The sequence below is a fragment of the Rhinoderma darwinii genome, chromosome 1 (genome assembly GCF_050947455.1).
Source record: "Rhinoderma darwinii isolate aRhiDar2 chromosome 1, aRhiDar2.hap1, whole genome shotgun sequence".
NCBI classification, from domain to species: Eukaryota; Metazoa; Chordata; class Amphibia; order Anura; family Rhinodermatidae; genus Rhinoderma; species Rhinoderma darwinii.
Window position 1 is genome coordinate 267,258,805 of NC_134687.1, and position 26,002 is coordinate 267,284,806.

General features: G+C 42.8%; 1 protein-coding gene and 1 long non-coding RNA gene across 3 annotated transcripts in view; one reads left to right on the top strand and one right to left on the bottom strand.

Annotated features, from left to right (window-relative positions):
* Positions 1-16,130, bottom strand: part of LOC142741053 (MOB kinase activator 3A) — a 56,275-nt gene extending 40,145 nt beyond the window's left edge. Inside the window, exon 1 of one of the 2 annotated variants that reach the window (XM_075850448.1) lies at positions 15,904-16,130. The gene's annotated coding sequence lies outside the window, so the exon portion shown is untranslated. Of the gene's footprint in view, positions 1-15,546; positions 15,646-15,903 lie in introns of those variants that run through there. The other variant, XM_075850455.1, reaches the window with a different exon arrangement.
* LOC142760755 (uncharacterized) overlaps positions 15,648-26,002 on the top strand; it is a 28,497-nt gene continuing 18,142 nt past the window's right edge. The window contains exon 1 of the long non-coding RNA XR_012883393.1: positions 15,648-15,799. This is a non-coding gene — a long non-coding RNA (uncharacterized LOC142760755). The remainder of the gene's footprint in view (positions 15,800-26,002) is intronic.

The following is a 26,002-nucleotide window of genomic DNA, read 5'->3' on the forward strand; positions in this document are numbered from 1 at the left end:
GAACCTTAAGGCCAAAACAAGGCTGCGTCCATAAAAGGAACAGTGTCACCAAAATTTTTTTTTATATATCAGTTTTATTAAAAACGTTTATATTTATTTGTGTGTTTGTGTGTCACTTTTTTCTATTTTTACACTTTTTCTTCCCTATGGGGGCTGCCATTTGTTTTTCCATTTCTGTATGTGTCGATTAACGACACATACAGACATGGAATACAGCAGCTCCAGTCCCATAGGGACTGCGAACGGGGCCCGTTCCATCCACTATGGTGTACGCCGTGTGTGTGGTAACGGCGCATGCGCCGCTCCCACACAGTCCAATTTGAAATGCGCGCCGTCCGGCGCCATTTTCCTGTGGACCGGAAGTCGCGGCCGGACAGTAAGATTACTACTTCCGGTCGCGGCTTCAGGACTTGTGCACATGGAGCAGCGGCAGCAGACGGACCGGCGGCGACTGGAGCAGGTAAGTGATTTCTATGTATGTTCGTGTTTCAGTGTGTGTTTACTAGTGTATGTAAACCTTCTACACTGTGCGTTAGCTCAAAAAATGGCGACACACAGTGTAGGAGGTTATACCGTTCAAACCCCTCGTTTCTCCCGGCACTAGCCAGGATAAAGGAGGGGGGATTCTGAGAGCTCACTAGAGCGAGGGATTTTTTCCCAATTTTGCAGCATAAAGCAATGTGGTTGCTTTACCACATGCAATGCTGCAATTTTGGGAATTGCTCCATCTAGTGACCAGTGCTGGGAAATATTATAAATTGAATCCAATTTATAATATTTCCGGACTCGTGAAAAAAAATATAAAAAAAATGAGAACAATGTTTAATCACCTACACACTAATTGTTTAACTAAAAAAAAAAAAAAAACATGTTTTGCTGGCAACACATTCCCTTTAAGGGGTTAAAGAAAATTTCAAAAGGCCATTTTTTCAGGGACCAGTTCAGTTCTGATGTGGCTTTGAGGGCCTTATATATTAGAAAATCCCTAGAAGTCACCCTATTTTGAAAACAGCACCCCTTAAGGCATTTGAATCAGCATTCACAAAGTGTTTTAACCCTTTAGGTGTTTCACAGGAATTAAAGCAAAGTAGAGGTGAAATGTACAAATTTTATTTTTTTGCCGAAATTCATTTTTAATACATTTTTTTTTGTAACACAGAAGGTTTTACCGGAGAAATGCAAATCAATATGTTATTGCCCAAATTTTGCCGTTTTTAGAAATATCCCACATGTGGCCGTAGTGCACTAATGGCCTGAAACACAAGCCTCAGAAGCAAAGGAGCACCCAGTGGATTTTGGGCCTCCTTTTTTTTTAGAATATATTTTAGGCACCTTGTCAGGTTTGAAGAGGTCTTGTGGTGCCAAAACAGTGGAAACACCCCAAAAGTGACCCCATTTTGGAAACTACACCTCTCAAGGAATTTATCTAGGGGTATAGTTTGCATTTTGACCACACAGGTTTTTCTCTAAATATATTGGAATTAGTCTGTAAAAATAAACCCCAACATTTGTAAAGCAATGTCTCCCGATTACGGCAATACCCCATATGTGGTAATAAACTGCTGATTGGACACACAGCAGGGCTCAGAAGGGAAGGAGCGCCATTTGGATTTTGGAGCACAGATTTTGCTGGAATGGTTTCGGTGCCATGTCGCGTTTGCAACGCCCAGGAGGGACCAAAACAGTGGAAAGCCCCAAAGTTACCCCATTTTTGAAACACCCCACAAGGAATTTTTCTAGGGGTATAGTGAGCATTTTGCAGAATTTATTAGAATTAGGCTGCGAAAATGAATATCACAATTTTTTTCCACTAAAATGTTGAATTTTCACAAGGGATAAAGGAGGAAAAAAAGAAAACAACCAATTTTTGTAAAGCAATTTCTCCCTAGTACGGACATACCCCACATGGGGTCATACATTTTTTTTCATTAGAAATTAATTAACCCTTTGGAGACTGATCCATTTTTTGCTTTCTTTTTGTTTTTCACTCCCCACGTTCTTAGAGCAATAACATTTTTCTTTTTCTGTCAGTAAAGCCGTGTGACGGCTTATTTCTTGCGGCAGGTGTTGGAGTTTCTATTTACACTATTTAAAGTGCCATAAAATGTACTGGGAAACTGAAAAAAAAATTATTTGCGGGCTGATATAGGGAAAAAAAAAACCCGGATTCCACTTTTTGGGGTTTTCGTTTTTACAGCTTTCGCCGTGCGGTAAAAACGAAAACTACTTTATTCTGCAGCTCAATACAATTACGACAATACCAAACTACTATTACAAAGAAAATCTAATTGTTAAAATAAAAATTGTTTTGTTTCACCACATTCTGAGAGCCTCATTTTCGGTTGATTGGGAGGTCTTATTTTTTGCGGGACGAGCTGTAGTTTTTATTGATACATAAAAAGTGATCCAAAAGTTGTATTCAATTTCTTTTTTAGAGCTAAAGTGACAAAAAAAAAAAAAGCTATTTTGGCGGTTTAAATCATTTAAAGCGTAACTAAACGTTCGATCAACTTTTTATTTTCTAGCATCACGTGTAATACGAATATGTTTTGTAATATACTTTATTAATGAATTTGGGCTCCTTTTTGTGTTATATGTGTTTTAAATGGCCACTGACACTTTTCTACCACATTTAATTTCTTGTACTTCTCCTGTTGCTAGCAGAAATCCGTACACCGTATGAATCTATCAGTGTACGAATTCTGCTGTCTATGAGTACGGGTGGGTGGTGCCCCATCCTGACGTCAGATGTGCACGCCCCCATTGTGTCATCAGGAAGGTCTCTCTGTCTCTCTCTATACACTACACAGTTCTCTAGCAGCAGAGCGCATGGAAGAGACTGTGTGCACTAGTCTCTGTGCCTGCATGATTCTCCCCCTTCTCTCAAAGACTGTCCGGACACTGTAATCTGAGCTGCTAATCAGCATCAGATAAGACTAGGACTGCTCCCTCCGTCCCCCCCTCCATGCACCCTGCCGTCCTGTCTTCACTTTCCCTGGCAAGTGCAGGGAAGATAAAAGAAAAACTGATTGCTTTCTCCTGGAGTGTGTATAGATATTTACATCTCTATATATAATGTGTTGTGCTGTGCAGTATTGTAATGATCACCTCAGTGTTCACTGCCCATGAAAGATACAGACAGATCGTAACATCACACACAGCAAGACACGCCCCTAGCAACTGGCCAGAATCAGGAAGTATGAGAAAATAGATGGACGGTTTCACAAGAAAAAAAAGCTGCAAAAAAGGTACTTTGAAGTGAAAAAAAAAAATGCTAGGAGTAATGTATTCACATAGAGGGACATAAAAGAAGTTTAAATATATTTCTTTTTTTGCGAAAGTTTAGCTACGGTTAAAGTTTTTTTACGGTGTTCACCGTGCAAGTTAAATAATGGTATATTGTAATAGTTCGGCCTTTTACGGACGTAGCGATACCAATTTTGTTTATTTTTTTTACATTACTTTAGAAGAAAAATAGGAAAAGGGGGGATTTTTATCTTTAAACTTTTTTTTTTACTTTTTTTTCCACTATTAATAACTTTAATTCTTCGAAACATTTTATTAGTCCCCTTAGGGGACTTGTACCAGCGATCATCGGATCCGCGGGTACAATATGCTGCAATACTAATGTATTGCAGTATATTGTTATTTTTATAGGCTTCTGTAACCGCACGATCACTGTTCCTGTCCGTTAGTCCTGGGTGTCAGCTGTAATACACAGCTGACACCCGCAGCGTACATCAACCCCCGCACCATGACGTGCTATTAAGTCATAGAGCACAAAGGGGTTAATGCACAGCAGATGGTGTAAATATTGCAATTTTCCACTGATATGCCATTTTAGTGCATAATATGTTGTGCCCAGTTTGTGCCACTGAAGACAAATACCTCATAAAACATTAAGCGGGTTCTCTCGGGTGTGGCAATGCCATATATGTGGGCGCAAACTGCTGTTTGGGAACGCTGCAGAGCTCAGAAGGGAGGGACGCCATTTTGCTTTTGGAGCGCAGATATTACTTGGTAATAGTTATGTTTGGGTTTTTTTCTGGTATTTCAGTTTATAGTGTGGGGGCATATATAATCTGTTCGGAGTATATCAGGGCATAATAAGAGGGTATAATAATGCGGTAAATAAATTATAATTTATAGATATGTGGCCGATGTCGCACTGATTTTGGAACACTCTGCACATTTTGCATCGCCATATTCTGAGAGCCAGAACTTTTTTATTTTTTCACCACCGGAGCTGTGTGAGGGCTTATTTGTCGCGGGACAATCTGTACATTTCATTGGTACATGCGATTTTTTTTTATCACTTTTGATTCAGTTTTTTTGCAAGCCAGGTGACCAAAAACCATCAATTCTGACAATGTTTTTTAGTTAATTTTTTGCAGTGTTCACAGTGTGCTATAAATGAGTTTTACTTTATTTTGCGGGTCGGTACGATTACGGCGATACCATATGTATATAGGTTTTTTTATGTTTTGCAGAGTTTGCGCAATAAAATCACGTAACTTTTTTATTTTGTAATCAAAAAGCTGTGTAAGGGCTTGTTTTTTGCGGGACAGGTTGTAGTTTTTATCGGTACTATTCTCGGGTACATGCGACTTTTTGATCACTTCTTGGGTGGGGTGGTGAGCAAAGAAATAGCGATTCTAGTTTTTTTATTTATCTAGTGGGAAAAATAAAAGTTTTATAGTTTGTATAGTCGTTCCGAACGCGGCGATACCAAATATGTGTTAATTTTTTCCCTATAATGAAAGTCTTCTTATAGGAAAAAAAGCATTTTTTGTTTATATAACTTAACACTTTTATTTTTAACTTTTTTAAAAACATTTTTATTACTTTTTTTTACTTGTCCCACTAGGGGACACTTAGACTTGCAGCTCTGATCGCTGCTAGAGTACATTACACTACCTACGTAGTGTAATGTATTCTAACGCTCATTCTGACAGGAAGCCTTGGAGGACTGGCCGGAGGCTGCTCCTCCAAGGCTTCCGTACATAGCAATCCGGCGGTCATGGTCTGGCCTCAGATTGCCAAGACAAGCATCGGCAGCCCCCACAATCACCTCGTGGGGGCTGGCAATGTGCTTCAAATCCCTTTAATGCGGCGAACGCAATCTGTCGCCGCATTTATGGGGTTAATTGCCGAAATCAGCGGCGATGGTCTGCTGACCGGCAAGACTGGAGTGTCAGGAGTCGGGTCCGTTAAGACAGCGTGCGCCGGGAACTAGTCCACAACTGTACGTCCCGATGCGGGAAGCAAGCCCTCTGCAGGACGTACAGTTGCGGCGCAGCGCGTGAAGAGGTTAAGTGCCTTTGGCCCCATGAACACGAACGTGCTTTTGCGGCCGCAATTCCCCCAAAAATCCATGGGAGAATTGCGGCCCCATTCATTTCTATGGGGCCATGCACACGACCGTAGTTTTTACGGTCTATGCATGGCCCGGGAGACCGCACCGCAGAAAGAACGGACATGCCTTATTACGGCCGTCTTCTGTGGTCTGGGCTCATTGAAAATAATGGCCGCGGCCATGTGCATGGCCCGCGATTTGCGGGCAGCTCGCGGCTGACAGTCCGCAGCCGGCCAACCCAAAAATCATTTCCGTGCACATGGCTACGGTCGTGTGCATGAGGCCTTTTTGTCAGGATCCGTATATACGGATGCCTACTGATCAGTATTTCGGGATAGATTAAAATACTGTCGTGTGCATGGGGCCTTAGGGTGAATTCACAAATGTCAAGTTTTTTTTGCAGATATTTCGGTGACTGAAATGGAACTTGCAGAAATCCATGCACTTCTTGCAGAATCAACCCCATACAGATGAATGGAACCGATTCAGTCACAGAAAATTTCTGCAACAAAATCTACCGAGTGTGATTCCACCTTAAGCCCTTAATCACACAACAGTGTTTCCTGGCCGGGTGACGGCCGTTCATAAATCGGCCGTCACACGTCTGCATTAGGAACAATAGACCCCTAATGGGGCTATACACACAACCGATTTTTTGACGGCCCGAGAAACCTATTTTCGGCCGTTTACCCGGCCCCCATAGACGTCTATGGGGCCAAGAAATACACAGCCATTACCGGAATGTGTCCCGAGTGACGGCCGTGTCTTCCGTCGCTCGCGCTCTCTCTCCTCCTCCTCCTCAGTGCATGTGAGGAGGAGGTGGGTCTTTTTTTGCTCCATGTTAGGAGTCAGAATCCCCAATCCCTGGCCGGGGATTGGGGATTCCGCTACAGGAGAAGTGAGTGACTACACTGTCCATATATGGACATTGAAGTCAGTGACTTCTCCTGGAAGGGGGGGCTGTGTGTGGCAACAAATTTAAATGAAATTCATCCGATTTTAAAATGAACAGGGAAAAAAACGGATGCAAAACGGGTCAAAATCGGCCGTTAAAAACAGCAACACGGCCCGCAACGGAATCGGAACGGATGCAAACCGGCCGGGAAAAACGGCCGTTTTTATCGGCCGACACTTGGACCCGGTCAGGTCAATGAGGCCTTATGTTATGTTCACGCCTCCTATTCATTTCAACGGGTTTTTTGCCTCTAGCTGATTTTTACAGCTATCCGGAAAAAGAAGAATCTTGCTCGATCTTCGGGCGAGTTCCGCCCAATCATCCCATTGAAGTCAATGGTAGGGAGGAATCTTCCTGCCTAGGGCAGAAATCGTTCCGCAAAAGATTTTGCGGCAGGACCCACCATGGAGAGAGCGAGAGCGAGAGCGAGAGCGAGAGCGAGCGCGAGAGCGAGCGCGAGAGCGAGCGCGAGAGCGAGAGCGAGCGCGAGAGCGAGAGCGAGAGCGAGAGCGAGAGCGAGAGAGAGAAAGAGAGCTCCCTCTCTCTCCCACCGGCACCCGGCAATAAGATCGCCGAGTGTCTGTCTTCTATGGCAGCTGGGGGCCTAATAAAGACCCCCAGGTCTGCCTGTAGGGAATGCCTGCTCGGTCGTTTAACTTTAAAAAAAAAAGTTAAAAACAACTACTTTTTCCCCTTACAAACTGATTTACTATTAAAAAAACAAAATAAAAAAGTTACACATATTTGGTATCGTCACGTCCGTAACGACCCCGGCTATAAAGCTATTACATGCTTCAACCCGCACGGTGAAAGCCGTAAAAAATTAAAAAAAAATGTGATAAAGTGATCAAAAAGTCGCATTTACTCCAAAACGGTAGCAATAAAAACTACAAGACTTCCCGCAAAAAAAGCTCTCATACAACCGCATCAGCAGAACAAAAAAAAAAAATTATGGCTCTTCAAATATTGAGACACAAAAACAAATAATTGTAAAAAAAAAACAAACAATGCGTTTTTACTGTGTAAAAGTAGTAAAACATACAAAATCTATACAAATTTGGTATCGTTGCAATCGTAACAACCCGCTGAATAAAGTTATTGTGTTATTTATACCACACAGTAAAAGTTAATCAATAAATAATATATACCGCAAAACGGTGCTATTAAAAAAATGCAACACCTTATATGTCGACGCAAAAATAAAAAAAAGTTATAGCTGCTGGAATAAGACGATGGAAAAACAAAAATACCTTGGTCATTAACCTCTTCACGCGCTGCTCCGCAATAGTACGTCCTGCAGAGGGGTTAGTTCCCGCATCCAGACGTACTATTGCGGAGCAGTTCCCGGTGCACACTGTCCTAACGGACAGTGTCCGGGAACCGGGAGGTCAGCTGTCCCTGACAGCTGACACTCCAGCCTTGCCGATCAGCGGACCATCGCCGCTGATTTCGGCAATTAACCCCATAAATACGGCGACGGATTGCCGTCGCCGCATTTAAGTGGTTTGAAGCACATCGGCAGTCCCCACGAAGTGATCGTGGGGGCTACAGATGCTTGTCACGGCAATCCGAGGTCAGACAATGACCTCCGGGTTTCCATGTACAGAAGCCTCGGAGGAGCAGCCTCCTGCGGGTCCTCTGAGGCTTCCTGTCAGTGTGACTGTCACATCACAATGACAGTTAGAGTACATTACACTACGTGTGTAGTGTAATGTACTCTAGCAGCGATCAAAGCTGCAAGTCTAAGTGTCCCCTAGTTGGACAAGTGAAAAAGATTAAAAAAAAAATAATTAAAATATTAAAAAAAAAAAAAAAAAAGGGTAAAAATAAAAGTAAAGTTATATAAACAAACACTGCATTTTTTTCCTATAATAAATCTGTCATTATAGGAAAAAAATGAACACGTTAAAAAGTACACATATTTGGTATCACAGAGTTCGTAAAGACCCCAACTATAAAACTATAATGTTATTTTTCCCGCACGATGAACAGCCCAAAAAAAATAAAAAAAAAAACTACACCAGAATCGCTATTTTTTGGTCACCACCCCTCCCAAAATAGAGAATAAAAAGTGATCAAAAAGTCGCATGTACCCGAAAATAATACCGATAAAAACTACAACCCGTCCTGCAAACAACAAGCTCTTACACAGCTTTTTGGACTGAAAAATAAAAAAAAAAAGTTACGGCTCTCAGAATATCGTGACACAGAAAATAAATTATTTTATAAAAAAGTGATTTTATTGCGCAAACGCTGCAAAACATAAAAAAACCCTATATACATCTGGTATCGCCATAATCGTACCGACCCGCAGAATAAAATATAATGGTCATTTATAGTGCACGGTGAACGCCGCAAAAAATAAACTAAAAAACACTGTCAGAATTGCTTGTTTTTGGTCACCCGGCTTGCAAAAAAATGTAATAAAAAGTGATCAAAAAAACCGCATGTATCCCAAAATGGTACCAATGAAAAGTACAGATTGTCCCGCAACAAATAAGCCCTCACACAGCTCCGGTGGTGAAAAAATAAAGACGTTCTGGCTCTCAGAATATGGCGATGCAAAATGTGCAGAGTGTTTCAAAAGCGGATAAGATCTGACACCATTTAGCAGTGCGACACCGGCCACATATCTATGAATTATTATTTATTTACCACATTTTTATACCCTCTTATTCTGCCCTGATGTTCTCCGCACAGATTACACATGCCCCCCACATTATAAACTGAAATACCAGCAAAACCCCAAACTGAAAAACTACCAAGCAAAATCTGCGCTCCAAAAGAAAAATGGCGTCCCTCCCTTCTGAGCCCAGCAGCGTGCCCAAACAGCAGTTTGTGCCCACATATATGGCATCGCCATACCAGGGAAAACACGCTTAACGCGGTATTTGTCTTCAGGGGCACAAACTGGGCACGACATATTATGCACTAAAATGGCATATCAGTGGAAAATTGCAGTATTCACACCATCCACTGTGCATTAACCCCTTGCGTACCTTGGCCGTAATAGTACGTCGCTGGCCGCTTATTCCAGCGTACCTTGGCCGTACTATTACGGCGCAGGAATAAACTGTCACTATGTGAAATCACACTGACATAACAGCGGCGGCAGCTGTCATTGACAGCTAACCGTCTCTGCTACCGGCCTGGGGACCAATTAGCAGTCCCCAATGCCAGCGATTGCTGTGATTGGTCAGTCTCTGAAGACTGACCAATCACAGCCGTCTGTGACGTCGTCTGCAGGAGAAAGCTCCTGTAACTTTCTCTGATCTCCTCATTTCTGTGAGATACGTGAGGAGATCAGAGAAAGCGGTGTAAAAAAAAAAAACACTATTTTTATTAACCCCTTCCCGAAAATGGGCGTATAGTAACGCCCTGAGGATGAAGCGGGCACAGGAGATGTGCTTGCTCCATCTTCATCGGATGTCGGCTGTAATATACAGCCGACATCTCACTGCAACTACAGCGATCACTGTCCTCTTCGATCGCTGTAGTTTAACCCCTTAAATGCCGCTGTCCGACAGCGGCATTTAAGTGATTGATACAGAGGGAGGGGGCTCCCTCTGCACCCCATTGCCCCCCCCCACCCGCGAAAAATCGCGGGGTTCTGATGGTTGCATTGGCAACCAGGAAGCCTAGCAACGGCTTCCTGGTTGCCAGGTACGGGAGCCTATTAGGTCCTGCCCAAGGCAGGACGTAATAGGCTCAACTGTCAGTTGTAAAGTGACAGTTACAATACACTGCACTACATACAGAAGTAGTGCAGTGTATTGTGCAGGGGATCAGAAGATCAGATCTTCCAGTCCCCTAGTATGTGTAAAATAAAAAGTGAAAAAAAGTAAAAAAAAAAAAAAAAGTTTTAGATAAATAAATAAAAGTTTTACGTAATAAAAACAATAATCGTCTTGTTTCCCTAATCGAGCCCTTTATAATTAGAAAAAAAATGAAAAAAAAGACAAAAACTAGACATAATAGGTATCGCCGCGTTCGTATTGGCCTGACCTAAAAAAATATATTATTTATCCCGCATGGTGAATACCGTAAAAAAAATACCATAAAAAACAATAGCAGAATTTCCTTTTTTGGTCACGTTGTTTCCAAAAAAATTGAATAAAAAGTGATCAAAAAGTCGCGCATAGCCAAACATGGTACCAATAAAAACGACAGTGTGTCACGCAAAAAACAAGCCCTCACAAAGCTCCGTCGACAGAAAAATAAAAAAGTTATGGCTCTCAGGACATGGCGACACTAAAACATTTTATTTAGAAAAAAGTGTTTTTATTTTGTAAAAGTAGTAAAACATACAAAAACTATATAAATTTGGTATTGCCATAATCGTATCGAACCGCAGAATAAAGTAAACATGTGGTTTATGCTGCACAGAGAACGCCGGTAAAAAATTATAAAAAAAATAGTGAAAGAATTTCAGTTTTTTGGTCTCCTCACCTCAGAAAAAATGGAATAAAAACTGATCAAATTATCGCATGTACCCCAAAATGATACTAATAAAAAAGACAGCTCGTCCCATGAAAATCAAGCACTCACACAGCTCGTCAACGGAAAAATAAGAAGTTATGACTCTTTGAACGCAATAATGCAAAACGACGGCCCAGACTAATTTATATGTGCAGCAGTTCTTCACCTAAAACCCAACGTCATCATTTGCAGCCCCCACTGGTAGACCCTGTAAATGCAGCGGAAACTATTACATTTTGGGGTTTGTGCTACATATGGGGCTAGTGAAGAAGTCAAAGATTAGGCAATACTGGAGTGCGGATGTTCTGTACAATACCACGGACACCCTTTAGAAGTGCGACTCCTGCACCCAAAAATCCGGAGACATTGCTTTACAAATGTTGATTTGCTTTTTCTCCTTTATAACTTATAAAAATTAGAAAATTCTGTGTTTTTTCCAAAAAAAAGTCTCTCTTCATCTTCACAGACTAATTCCAATAAATTCAGCAAAAAAACCTGTGGGGTCAAAATGCTAACTATACCACTAGAAAAATTCCTTGAGGGGTATAGTTTCCAAAATGGGGTCACTTTTGGGGGGATTCCACTGTTTAGGCCCCTCCAGGGCGTTGCAAACGTGACACGGCACCGAAAACCATTCCAGTAAAATCAGAGCTCCAAAATCCAAATGGGGGTCCTTCCCTTCTGAGCCCTGCTGTGGGTCCAAACAGCAGTTTATTACCACATATGGGGAATTTCCGTAATCGCGAGAAATTGCTTTACAAATGTTGGGGTGCTTTCTCTCCTTTATTTCTTGCAAAAATTTGAAATTTTTACGTTTTTCCAGAAAAAAAGTAGATTTTCATTTTAACAGACTAACTCCAGAAAATATTGCAAAAATACGTGTGGGGTCAAAATGCTAACTATACCCCTAGATAAATTCCCTGAGGGGTGTAGTTTAAAAAATGGGGGTCACTTTTGGGGGGTTTCCACTGTTTTGGCACCACAAGACCTCTTCAAACCTGACATGGTGCCTAAAATATATTCTGAAAAAAGGAGGCCCCAAAATCCAAGAGGTGCTCCTTTGCTTCTGAGGCCGGTGCTTCAGTCCATTAGCGCACTAGGGCCACATGTGGGATATTTCTAAAAACTGCAGAATCTGGGCAATAAATATTGAGTTGCGTTTCTCAGGTAAAACCTTCTGTGGTACAGAAGAAAATGTATTACAAATGAATTTTGTAAAAAAAAAATGAAATTTGAAAATTTCAGCTCTACTTTCCTTCAATTCCTGTAAAACGCCTAAAGGGTTGAAACACTTTCTGAATGCTGTTTTGGATACTTTGAGGGGTGCAGTTTTCAGAATTGGGTGTTTTATGGGGGTTTCTAATATATAGGGCACTCAAAACCACTTCAGAACTGAACTAGTCCCTGAAAAAATAGCTTTTTGAAATTTTCTTAAAAATATGACAAATTGCTGCTAATGTTCTAAGCCTTGTAACGTCCTAGAAAAATAAAAGGATGTTCAAAAAACGATGCCAACATAATGTAGACATAAGGGGGATGTTAATTAGTAACTATTTTGTGTGGTATAACTATCTGTTTTACAAGCAGATACATTTAAATTTGGAAAAATCATAATTTCTTCATATTTTCTCTAAATTTTGGTGTTTTTCACAAATAATCAATGAATTTATCGACCAAATTTTTGCACTAACCTAAAGTACAATATGTCACGAGAAAACAATCTCAGAATCAATTGGATAGGTAAAAGCATTCCAGAGTTATTACCACATAAAGTGATACATGTCAGATTTGAAAAAATGGGTCTGGTCCTCAAGGCCAAAATGAGCTGGGTACTCAAGGGGTTAACCCCTTTGAGAACTATGACTTAATAGCACGTCATGGTGCGGGGGTGATGTATGGAGCGGGCTCACGTGCTGAGCTCGCTCCATACGCTATCGGGTGTATACGCTATCGGGTGTCAGCTGTGTATTACAGCTGACACCTGGGACTAACGGACAGGAACAGCGATCACGCTGTTACAGGAGTCTGTAAAAATAACAATATACTGCAATACATTAGTATTGCAGTATATTGTACCCGCGATCCAATGATCGCTGGTACAAGCCCCCTAAGGGGACTAATAAAATGTGTAGAAGAATTAAAGTTATAAGTAGGGAGAAAGAAAAAAGTTTAAAGTTAAAAAAACAAAAGCCTTTTCCCATTTTTCTTCAAAAGTAATGTAAAAAAATAAAACAGAATTGATATCGCTACGTCCGTAAAAGGCCGAACTATTACAATATACCATTATTTAACTCGCACGGTGAACACCGTAAAAAACTTAGAGGCTCTGTCACCAGATTTTCAAACCCCTATCTCCCATTGCAGCTGATCGGCGCTGCAATGTAGATAACGGGAAAGTTATTTTTTTTCAAAAACGAGCATTTTTGGCCAAGTTATGAGCATTTTTATATTTATGCAAATGAGCCTCTTATGTACAACTGGGCGTGTTTAAAGTTATGTCCAAGTGGGCGTGTATTGTGTTCGTTACATCTGGGTAAGGGGTTAAACACGCCCAGTTGTACATAAGAAAGGCTCATTTGCATAAATATAAAAATGCTCATAACTTGGTCAAAAATGCTCGTTTTTTAAAAAGAAAAACGTTCCTGTTATCTACATTGCAGCGCCGATCAGCTGCAATGGGAGATAGGGGTTTGAGAATCTGGTGACAGAGCCTCTTTAGGGTATGTTAACACGACAGCGTCCGTAACGGCTGAAATAACGGGAATGTTTTCAGGAGAAAACATGACCGTAATTTCAGCCGTAACGGCATGTGCAGGCGCTTGAACGTCGCGTCAGTTACGGACGTAATTGCCGCTGCTATTCATTGGAGTCAATGAATAACGGCTCCAATTACGCCCCAAGAAGTGACAGGTCACTTCTTTGACGCGGGCGTCTATTTACGCGCCGTCATTTGACAGCGGCGCTTAAATATACGCCTCGTGTGAACAGACAAACGTCAGTCCATTGCTTTCAATGGGCAGATGTTTGTCAACGCTACTGAGGCGCATTTTTCGGACGTAATTCGGGGCAAAAACAACCGAATTACGTCCGTAATTAGTGTGTGTGAACACACCCTTAAAGGCAGAAAATTCTGCCTCAAAATTCTGTTTGGAATTTTGAGGCAGATTTCGATCTGCCTGCACACCGTTTAGTGCGTTTGTCACCTGCGGCCATTGAGAGCCGTGGGCAAAAACGCCATTAAAATACGTTTTCTCTGCCTCCCTTTGAGGTCAATGGCAGGTCAGAGACTATTCACACTGAGTTTTTTTTATGCTGAAACCGCGTCGGAAAACAGGCCAAACCACGGCCGAAAATGCCTCCCATTGATTTCAATGGGAGGCGGACGCGCTTTTTTTACCGCGAGCAGTAGAAAACGCACACGGTAAAAAGAAGCGACATGCCCTATCTTCGGGCGTTTACGCCTGACCTCCCATTGATATCAATGGGAGGCAGAGAAAGTATTTCGCAGTATTTTTTTGCCCATGGCACTCAATGGGCGCGAGCGAAAAACGCTGCGAAAATCGCGGCAAACATATCAAAATCTGCCTCAAAATTCCAAACATAATTTTGAGGAGTTTTCCTCCTGCAAAAAACTCTGAGATTAAAAAAAAAAAAAACCACAGCAAAAACACGCGTCACAAATCACGGTGAAAAACGCGTGTCGTGCAGCGGATTTTTCCAGGCAGAATTTTCTGCCTGCAAAAAAAACTGTGTGAACATACCCGAAGACAGGAAACGTTGCTTCTTTTTGCCACGACACGGTTTTGCCGCTCGCGGGGGGGAAAAAAAAACGCCTCCACCTCCCATTGAAATCAATGGGAGGCATTTTCGGCCGTTTTTTGGCGCGGTTTCCGCGTCAAAAAACTCTGTGTGAACTGACTTCTTCTGAAATTTTTACTTCATGCACCTGAGGCTGGGTTCACACGACCTATTTTCAGACGTAAACGAGGCGTATGAGGGTATGTTCACACGGCCTATTTACGGACGTAAATCGGGCGTTTTTGCCCCGAATTACGCCCGAAAATAGCGCCTCAATAGCGCTGACAAACATCTGCCAATTGAAAGCAATGGGCAGACGTTTGTCTGTTCACACGAGGCGTATATTTACGCGCCGCTGTCAAATGACGGCGCGTAAATAGACGCCCGCGTAGAAGAAGTGACCTGTCACTTCTTTGGCCGTATTTGGAGCCGCTATTCATTGACTCCAATGAATAGCAGCGCTAATTACGGCCGTAATTGACGTGGCGTTCAAGCGCCTGCACATGCCGGTACGGCTGAATTTACGGGGATGTTTTCAGGCTGAAACATCCCCGTAATTTCAGCCGTTACGGACCCCCGCCGTGTGAACATACCCTTATGCCTCGTTTTACGTCTGAAAATACGGCTCCAATACGTCGGCAAACATCTGCCCATTCATTTGAATGGGTTTGCCGACGTACTGTGCAGACGACCTGTAATTTACGCTCGTTTGACAGCTGTCAAAAGACGACGCGTAAAATTACAGCCTCGTCAAAAGAAGTGCAGGACACTTCTTGGGACGTTTTTGGAGCTGTTTTCTCATAGACTATTGAAAACAGCTCCAAAAACGGCCGAAAAACGGCACGAAAACGCCGCGAAAAACGGGAGTTGCTCAAAAAACATCTGAAAATCAGGTGCTGTTTTCCCTTGAAAACAGCTCCGTATTTTCAGACGTTTTTGGCTCAGCGTGTGAACATACCCTAACGTTATCCACGAAACCTAGCCCTTTCTCATATTAGCTTTGTGCGCCTCGTTCCAACAAGCTTTCATACGTACGCGCCAACTGGCTACTAGCGCTCAATTATTTGGTGCGTCATGATAAGTAGGAGGGGCGTACAAAGGTTCGCCCGCGAAACTCCTCCTACGTGAAACACTGAAGCCCTCCAACAAACCGTTTGGGGTTTTTTATCGCTATTCTGTCGCCTGACGTATTGCTTCGCTTACAAACTCTGGTATAACAGCGGAGCAATTCCTTCTAAAAAAAAAAACTCTCTAGCACACTTTGTACCTAAAACGTTGATAGCGGGTGAAAACAATTTATAACAGATATTGTTACCTCTTAGCTAAAAGCTCGGTGGTTGAGGCCTCTGCTCCCTCTAGTCAGCAGTTTCGGAAACTCTCAACTTCCGAATACTATCGCACGTAAACTTCCAGCCGTTTACTTCTTCCTGTTTCCCCTTAGCTGGGACGTATATAACAGGCGGACAGTTCGGCAGTAGGAGAGCGTCACGAGGTGTTATCAGCAGCCGCTTCCGCTCGGGGTGACACGTGACTTCACCCCGCCTAGATGTCCTATAACTGAAATTGCATGTTGCAGGAGCCCGTTTATATCTTTCCCAACTGACGGCTCGTGTATGCGGTCCATTACAGTTTGGTAGATACTGTCTAGAATAGATTTTATTCTAATGTTGTGTACGATGCTAAAGTTCACAACATTTCTTATTCACAAACAGCATAAAGTCAAAATTGTCAATCTGAAGAGAACAACGGATTTTAATGAAAAAATAAATAAATGTTGATGCCCAAATGGTTGTAACCATAAAGCAAAAGGTGCAGCTACCCAGTCAAGTCGTATATAGTGAAGAATCCTAGTCCAAGGGCATCTCTTTGGGAGGCAAAGTGTGGAAGACCACCTATCACACAGTATTCTTAGCAGATCACATTGGTGTACACCACCTGTTATAGCTATATGTAAGAGGAAGGGAAGAGGGAGAAAGTATGTGATCTGAAATTAATATATAACTTTTATTAATATGCATTAAGATAGAAATAAACACTAAAAAGTCCAATGGTGTAAGAGGTATGTGTGAGTGACCCCCAAACTCACATACCTAGGCCATGTATAATATGATGTTGTAAATTATATCAAAAGTGTTCAAACGAAGAACACATAAGTTACTATGCCTCCAGAGCAGCAATTGTAATCTCAGGTTGCGGCAGTGCAGAAATTGGGCAAATGTGGCCTGTTGCACCACCATGCAGCTGCACTGCGGCAAGGTGTGAACATGAGCCTACAAACTGCACCCTCACGCTGGGTATCTTGTGCGCCAGAGCAGGAGCACAAACCGCAGCCCAAGGCTGCACTGCTGTGGTATGCAAGTCACCGTAATTATGATACTGTTGTGTAAGTAGTAAGCGATTGATTTAATTATCAAACAAACCAGTCGGTTTCATTATAAGGTGACGGCAGCATACATTTCAAATGCACGGGTTGGAATGGTTAGAACCACTCGTGCCTAAAATATTCCTGCAGGGCATGGCAGTGCTGTGAGTCAGGGTAATTGTCCTGCCGCACCTCCGTGCATGACTGCCGCAGAAGATGTGAATAGTCAGCATACAGCTGCACTCTCACGCCGCCGTCCCTGTGTACCAGAGCAGCAGCGTGGAGATCAGCTGTGATTCCCTTGCTGTCCCCGCGCCCAGTCTCCAGCTGAGACGCAGCACAAACACTGCACCAAAGCGCAGGTCCACTGTAAGTGGGCCTGAGCTCAGCGTGTGGCCCTATTCCCGTAAGTAAACGGGATAGGCAGCAGTGGGGGAGCCGCACGGCAATTACACTGGCGGTCAGATTAGAACGGCGGCTGGAAGGAACCCACAACCAGCCGCTCGTGTTTGACAGCAGGGTGTGCTACGCTAACAGCACAGTCGTGCTGTCAGCTGATAGTCAGCTGCTGTCAGCCAAGTGTTAGAAGCAATAGTAAGTTCACAATTGATTGGCCTAAATAAGGCAACTAAGGCTATGTGTTACACCAAGGAGAGTTTTAAAAGGATTGAGCACCCGACACGCGTTTCGCCAGCATTCTGGCTTCTAGGGATGGGGGATCGCCATTAAACCGTCCTATAAATAGGGCAGAAATTGATTGACATCCAGGCTAGCCAATCCTAAGCCTGGGAAAGAATGCAATAGAAAGGTTAAGTGAATAACCACTTAAATAAAGAGCAATAGGTTATAAGTGCTCACAACCAGTCAGACAATAATAACAGTATCAGATCTCCAAGTGGGAAAAGGGCCAGAAAAAGTCTTTTTCAGAAAAAATCTTTGCACTGAAAGAAGAACAAGAAAGGGGAAAAATAATAATAAATAAATAATTAAATAAATGAAGAAAAAATTGTGAACTTACTATTGCTTCTAACACTTGGCTGACAGCAGCTGACTATCAGCTGACAGCACGACTGTGCTGTTAGCGTAGCGCACCCTGCTGTCAAACACGAGCGGCTGGTTGTGGGTTCCTTCCAGCTGCCGTTCTAATCTGACCGCCGGTGTAATTGCCGTGCGGCTACCCAACTGCTGCCTATCCCGTTTACTTACGGGAATAGGGCCACACGCTGAGCTCAGGCCCACTTACAGTGGACCTGCGCTTTGGTGCAGTGTTTGTGCTGCGTCTCAGCTGGAGACTGGGCGCGGGGACAGCAAGGGAATCACAGCTGATCTCCACGCTGCTGCTCTGGTACACAGGGACGGCGGCGTGAGAGTGCAGCTGTATGCTGACTATTCACATCTTCTGCGGCAGTCATGCACGGAGGTGCGGCAGGACAATTACCCTGACTCACAGCACTGCCATGCCCTGCAGGAATATTTTAGGCACGAGTGGTTCTAACCATTCCAACCCGTGCATTTGAAATGTATGCTGCCGTCACCTTATAATGAAACCGACTGGTTTGTTTGATAATTAAATCAATCGCTTACTACTTACACAACAGTATCATAATTACGGTGACTTGCATACCACAGCAGTGCAGCCTTGGGCTGCGGTTTGTGCTCCTGCTCTGGCGCACAAGATACCCAGCGTGAGGGTGCAGTTTGTAGGCTCATGTTCACACCTTGCCGCAGTGCAGCTGCATGGTGGTGCAACAGGCCACATTTGCCCAATTTCTGCACTGCCGCAACCTGAGATTACAATTGCTGCTCTGGAGGCATAGTAACTTATGTGTTCTTCGTTTGAACACTTTTGATATAATTTACAACATCATATTATACATGGCCTAGGTATGTGAGTTTGGGGGTCACTCACACATACCTCTTACACCATTGGACTTTTTAGTGTTTATTTCTATCTTAATGCATATTAATAAAAGTTATATATTAATTTCAGATCACATACTTTCTCCCTCTTCCCTTCCTCTTACATACATCTCTTTGGGAGGCATGTTTGAGGGGAGGAGTTGTTTGTTCCTCTTTTCCGTTTTCAAAAATGTAAAGGGAATGTGTTTTTTTTTTTTTTAGTTAAACAGTGTATACATGATTAGACATTGTTCTAATTTTTTTAATTTTTTCACAAATCAGGAAATATTATAAATTAGATTCTAATTTATAACATTTCCCTGTGCTGGTCACTAGAGGGAGCAATTCCCAAAATTGCAGCATTGGCATGTTGTAAAGCAACCACATTGCTTTATGCTGCAAAATTTGATAAGACACACTCGCTCTAACGTCCTCAAACAATCCCCCCTCCTTTATCCTGCTAGTGAATGTTCAAACCTCCTACACTGTGTGTCGCCATTTTTTGAGCGAATACACGTGTAGTAGGCTTACATACAGTGGTAATCACACACTAAAACACGAACATACACAAACATAACTTACCTGCTCCTGCCGCCTCCGATCCGTCCGCTCTCTTCTGAACACATGTCCGGAAGCCGCAACCGGAAGTAGTCATCTTACTGTCCGGCCGCAGCTTCCGGTCCACAAGGAAATGGCGCCGGATGTCGCTCGGCCGAAGACCTTCCATTTGGACTGTGTGCATGCGCCGTTCCTACACAGACGGCGTACACCATAGTGAATGCGAACGGCTCCCGTTCGCATTCTCTATGGGGATGTATGTGCCGTATTCCATCTCTGTATGTGTCGTTAATCGACACATACAGAGATGAAAAAAAAAAATTGCAGCCCCCATAGTGAAGAAAAAGTTAGAAAAAAAAAAGAAGTAAAACACAAATAAATACAAAAATTAGTAATAAAACATTAAAAGCAAATTGATATAAAAAAAAAATTTCCGCAACACCCGTCCTTTAACCCCTTCCCGCTCCTGGACGTACTATTAGCTCATGGTAGCTCTATCGTTCGCGCTCCATGACCTAATAGTACGTCTCTGGAGTAACGGCCGTTTCGGCCGTCCTCCCGACACATACAGGAGCTGTGACAGCTGCTGTCTTGTACAGCAGCTGCCGCAGCTCCTACAACGGGGACCGATCGCTGTGTCCCCAGTGACTAACCCCTTAAAAGCCACGTTCTATAGAGATCGCTGCTTTTTAGGGGTTAAGCTACAATCGCCGGCCTGTTACACGATAGCGGCCGGCGATTGTAACTATGGCAACCGGACACCAAACAATGGCGTCCGGCTATGCCATCGACGGAAGACAACGTCAGGACCCACTATGCTTGCTGTCAGTTCTAATACACTGCACTACGCATGTAGTGCAGTGTATTAGAATAGCGATCAGGACCTCCTGCCCTCAAGTCCCCTAGTGGGACAAAGTAATAAAGTAAAAAAAAAAGTTAAAAAAAGATGTGTAAAAATAAGAAAATAAAAGTTTTAAAAGTAATAAAATTAAAAATCCCCCCTTTTTTCTTATCAGTCCTATTAATAAAAATAGATAAATAAACAAATACACTATACATAATTGGTATCGCCGCGTCCGTAACGGCCTGAACTACAAAATTATTTTGTTATTTATCCCGCACGGTGAACGCCGTAAAAGAAAATAATAATAATAAACCATAGCACAGGGGTGGGCAAACTTTTTGACTCGCGGGCCACAATGGGTTCTAAAATTTGACAGAGGGGCCGGGCCAGGAGCATTTGGAGGGAGTGTTTGGGCCGGATATACTAAAGCATTAAATGTAGTGTGTGCAAACCTCATAGCACAGTAAGAACACTACAACCCAATTTATTAACTGTCTTTCAAATGTGAAAAATAGCCCTTATCAGTTAATAAATTTGTCTCAAGGAATATGCAAGATATGGCATTTACATACTATTTCGCAGATACTGGGAGGAGGAAATGTAAATAGATTAAAATAACATACGCACTGTGATTTATCAAGAAAAAAGTTCTGTTGACTCTGTAAATTAGCTGCCAACCTCTGAGCAGTAGCCGCCCGTTCTTGTGTTGACTGCTTGCTAGCATAGTTTGCATGCTTCGTGGCAAAGTGACGGCTGATATTGTACTCTTTGAAAACCGAAGGGCTTAATGGTGACGTGAAACGAAGTGAAAATTAAAGTGAAATAAAGAGAAATACGCGCCACATTAACCCCTTAATGACCGGGCCATTTTGCACGTTAATGACCAAGGATTATTTTTTGTTTTTCCACGGTCGCATTCCAAGAGTCGTAACTCTTTTTTTATTCCGTCGACATAGCCGTATAAGGGCTTGTTTTTTCCGGGACGAGTTGTATTTTGTAATTGTACCATTACATTATTGCTTCTAACACTTGGCTGACAGCAGCTGACTATCAGCTGACAGCACGACTGTGCTGTTAGCGTAGCGCACCCTGCTGTCAAACACGAGCGGCTGGTTGTGGGTTCCTTCCAGCTGCCGTTCTAATCTGACCGCCGGTGTAATTGCCGTGCGGCTACCCAACTGCTGCCTATCCCGTTTACTTACGGGAATAGGGCCACACGCTGAGCTCAGGCCCACTTACAGTGGACCTGCGCTTTGGTGCAGTGTTTGTGCTGCGTCTCAGCTGGAGACTGGGCGCGGGGACAGCAAGGGAATCACAGCTGATCTCCACGCTGCTGCTCTGGTACACAGGGACGGCGGCGTGAGAGTGCAGCTGTATGCTGACTATTCACATCTTCTGCGGCAGTCATGCACGGAGGTGCGGCAGGACAATTACCCTGACTCACAGCACTGCCATGCCCTGCAGGAATATTTTAGGCACGAGTGGTTCTAACCATTCCAACCCGTGCATTTGAAATGTATGCTGCCGTCACCTTATAATGAAACCGACTGGTTTGTTTGATAATTAAATCAATCGCTTACTACTTACACAACAGTATCATAATTACGGTGACTTGCATACCACAGCAGTGCAGCCTTGGGCTGCGGTTTGTGCTCCTGCTCTGGCGCACAAGATACCCAGCGTGAGGGTGCAGTTTGTAGGCTCATGTTCACACCTTGCCGCAGTGCAGCTGCATGGTGGTGCAACAGGCCACATTTGCCCAATTTCTGCACTGCCGCAACCTGAGATTACAATTGCTGCTCTGGAGGCATAGTAACTTATGTGTTCTTCGTTTGAACACTTTTGATATAATTTACAACATCATATTATACATGGCCTAGGTATGTGAGTTTGGGGGTCACTCACACATACCTCTTACACCATTGGACTTTTTAGTGTTTATTTCTATCTTAATGCATATTAATAAAAGTTATATATTAATTTCAGATCACATACTTTCTCCCTCTTCCCTTCCTCTTACATACATCTCTTTGGGAGGCATGTTTGAGGGGAGGAGTTGTTTGTTCCTCTTTTCCGTTTTCAAAAATGTAAAGGGAATGTGTTTTTTTTTTTTTAGTTAAACAGTGTATACATGATTAGACATTGTTCTAATTTTTTTAATTTTTTCACAAATCAGGAAATATTATAAATTAGATTCTAATTTATAACATTTCCCTGTGCTGGTCACTAGAGGGAGCAATTCCCAAAATTGCAGCATTGGCATGTTGTAAAGCAACCACATTGCTTTATGCTGCAAAATTTGATAAGACACACTCGCTCTAACGTCCTCAAACAATCCCCCCTCCTTTATCCTGCTAGTGAATGTTCAAACCTCCTACACTGTGTGTCGCCATTTTTTGAGCGAATACACGTGTAGTAGGCTTACATACAGTGGTAATCACACACTAAAACACGAACATACACAAACATAACTTACCTGCTCCTGCCGCCTCCGATCCGTCCGCTCTCTTCTGAACACATGTCCGGAAGCCGCAACCGGAAGTAGTCATCTTACTGTCCGGCCGCAGCTTCCGGTCCACAAGGAAATGGCGCCGGATGTCGCTCGGCCGAAGACCTTCCATTTGGACTGTGTGCATGCGCCGTTCCTACACAGACGGCGTACACCATAGTGAATGCGAACGGCTCCCGTTCGCATTCTCTATGGGGATGTATGTGCCGTATTCCATCTCTGTATGTGTCGTTAATCGACACATACAGAGATGAAAAAAAAAAATTGCAGCCCCCATAGTGAAGAAAAAGTTAGAAAAAAAAAAGAAGTAAAACACAAATAAATACAAAAATTAGTAATAAAACATTAAAAGCAAATTGATATAAAAAAAAAATTTCCGCAACACCCGTCCTTTAACCCCTTCCCGCTCCTGGACGTACTATTAGCTCATGGTAGCTCTATCGTTCGCGCTCCATGACCTAATAGTACGTCTCTGGAGTAACGGCCGTTTCGGCCGTCCTCCCGACACATACAGGAGCTGTGACAGCTGCTGTCTTGTACAGCAGCTGCCGCAGCTCCTACAACGGGGACCGATCGCTGTGTCCCCAGTGACTAACCCCTTAAAAGCCACGTTCTATAGAGATCGCTGCTTTTTAGGGGTTAAGCTACAATCGCCGGCCTGTTACACGATAGCGGCCGGCGATTGTAACTATGGCAACCGGACACCAAACAATGGCGTCCGGCTATGCCATCGACGGAAGACAACGTCAGGACCCACTATGCTTGCTGTCAGTTCTAATACACTGCACTACGCATGTAGTGCAGTGTATTAGAATAGCGATCAGGACCTCCTGCCCTCAAGTCCCCTAGTGGGACAAAGTAATAAAGTAAAAAAAAAAGTTAAAAAAAGATGTGTAAAAATAAGAAAATAAAAGTTTTAAAAGTAATAAAATTAAAAATCCCCCCTTTTTTCTTATCAGTCCTATTAATAAAAATAGATAAATAAACAAATACACTATACATAATTGGTATCGCCGCGTCCGTAACGGCCTGAACTACAAAATTATTTTGTTATTTATCCCGCACGGTGAACGCCGTAAAAGAAAATAATAATAATAAACCATAGCACAGGGGTGGGCAAACTTTTTGACTCGCGGGCCACAATGGGTTCTAAAATTTGACAGAGGGGCCGGGCCAGGAGCATTTGGAGGGAGTGTTTGGGCCGGATATACTAAAGCATTAAATGTAGTGTGTGCAAACCTCATAGCACAGTAAGAACACTACAACCCAATTTATTAACTGTCTTTCAAATGTGAAAAATAGCCCTTATCAGTTAATAAATTTGTCTCAAGGAATATGCAAGATATGGCATTTACATACTATTTCGCAGATACTGGGAGGAGGAAATGTAAATAGATTAAAATAACATACGCACTGTGATTTATCAAGAAAAAAGTTCTGTTGACTCTGTAAATTAGCTGCCAACCTCTGAGCAGTAGCCGCCCGTTCTTGTGTTGACTGCTTGCTAGCATAGTTTGCATGCTTCGTGGCAAAGTGACGGCTGATATTGTACTCTTTGAAAACCGAAGGGCTTAATGGTGACGTGAAACGAAGTGAAAATTAAAGTGAAATAAAGAGAAATACGCGCCACATTAACCCCTTAATGACCGGGCCATTTTGCACGTTAATGACCAAGGATTATTTTTTGTTTTTCCACGGTCGCATTCCAAGAGTCGTAACTCTTTTTTTATTCCGTCGACATAGCCGTATAAGGGCTTGTTTTTTCCGGGACGAGTTGTATTTTGTAATTGTACCATTTTTAGATGCTTATAACATATTGATTAACTTTTATTAACTTTATTTTAGGAGAGAATTGAAAATAAGCAGCTATTCCAGCATTAATTTTCACGTTATAAATTTACGCAGTTTACTATGCAGCGTAAATAACATGTTAACTTTATTCTATGGGTCGGCACGATTACAGGGATACCAAATGTGTAAAGGTTTTATATGTTTTTTCTACGTTTGCACAATAAAAACCCTTTTAGAAAAAAATTACTTGTTTTTGCATCGCCGCATTCCAAGAGGCGTAATTTTTTTATTTTTCCGTCGATGTGGCCGTACGTGGGATTGATTTTTGCGGGACAATGTGTAGTTTTCATTAGTACTATTTTGGGGTACATAGGACTTATAGATGAACTTTTATTTTATTTTTTATGGGGGGAATGGGAGAAAAGAGAGAATTTTGCCGTTGTTTTTTGCGTTTTCTTTGGACGCCGTTCATCCGGCGGTTTAATTAATGTGTTCATTTTATTGGTCAAGTTGTTACGATCGCGGGGATACCATATATGTGTATGTGTGATTTGTTTTGACCGTTTTATTAAATAAAACCACTTTTTGGGGCAAAAAAGTAGTTTTATTTGACTTTGACTGTAATTTTTTTTATTTTTTTTTTCACAAACTTTATTTAACGGTTTTACTTTTTTTTTTTTAGTCCCACCAGGGGACTTCACTATGCGATGTGCCGATCGCATATATAATGCTTTGGTATACTTCGTATACCAAAGCATTATTGCCTGTCAGTGTAAAACTGACAGGCAACCTGTTAGGTCATGCCTCTGGCATCGCCTAACAGGCAGATGCTGAAGACAGACCTGGGGGTCTTTGTTAGACCCCCGGCTGTCATGGAAACCCGACGGCGACCCGCGATTTGTTTGCGGGGGCGCCGATCGGGAGACAGAGGGAGTTCCCCCCTCTGTCAAACACATTAAATGCCGCTGTCACTGTTGACAGCGGCATTTAATGGGTTAAACTGCCGGAATCGGCGCGTGCTTCGATTCCGGCAGTTGCAGCAGGAGCCAGGCTGTGTATAACAGCCGTGCTCCTGCCGCTGATCGCGTGGGTAAACTGTCAGTACCCGCGCGATCACAGGACGGATATATCCGTCCTCCTGCGCGAACTAGCAGCTGCTGAGGACGGATATATCTTGGACAAGTTCGGCGGGCCGGATTAAAAAGCCTAACGGGCCGTATGTGGCCCGCGGGCCGTAGTTTGCCCATGTCTGCCATAGCACAATCACAATTGTTTGGTCACTTCACCTGCCAAAAAATGGAATAAAAAGAGATCAAAAAGTCGCATGTACCTAAAAATGGTACTGATCGAAACTACAGTTCGTTACGCAAAAAATAAGTATGAGGCAATACTTCGCTTCTCCTAATGAGCATTGCCTACTCCAAGATTACCCCAGTTTTGACCGTTTGTAT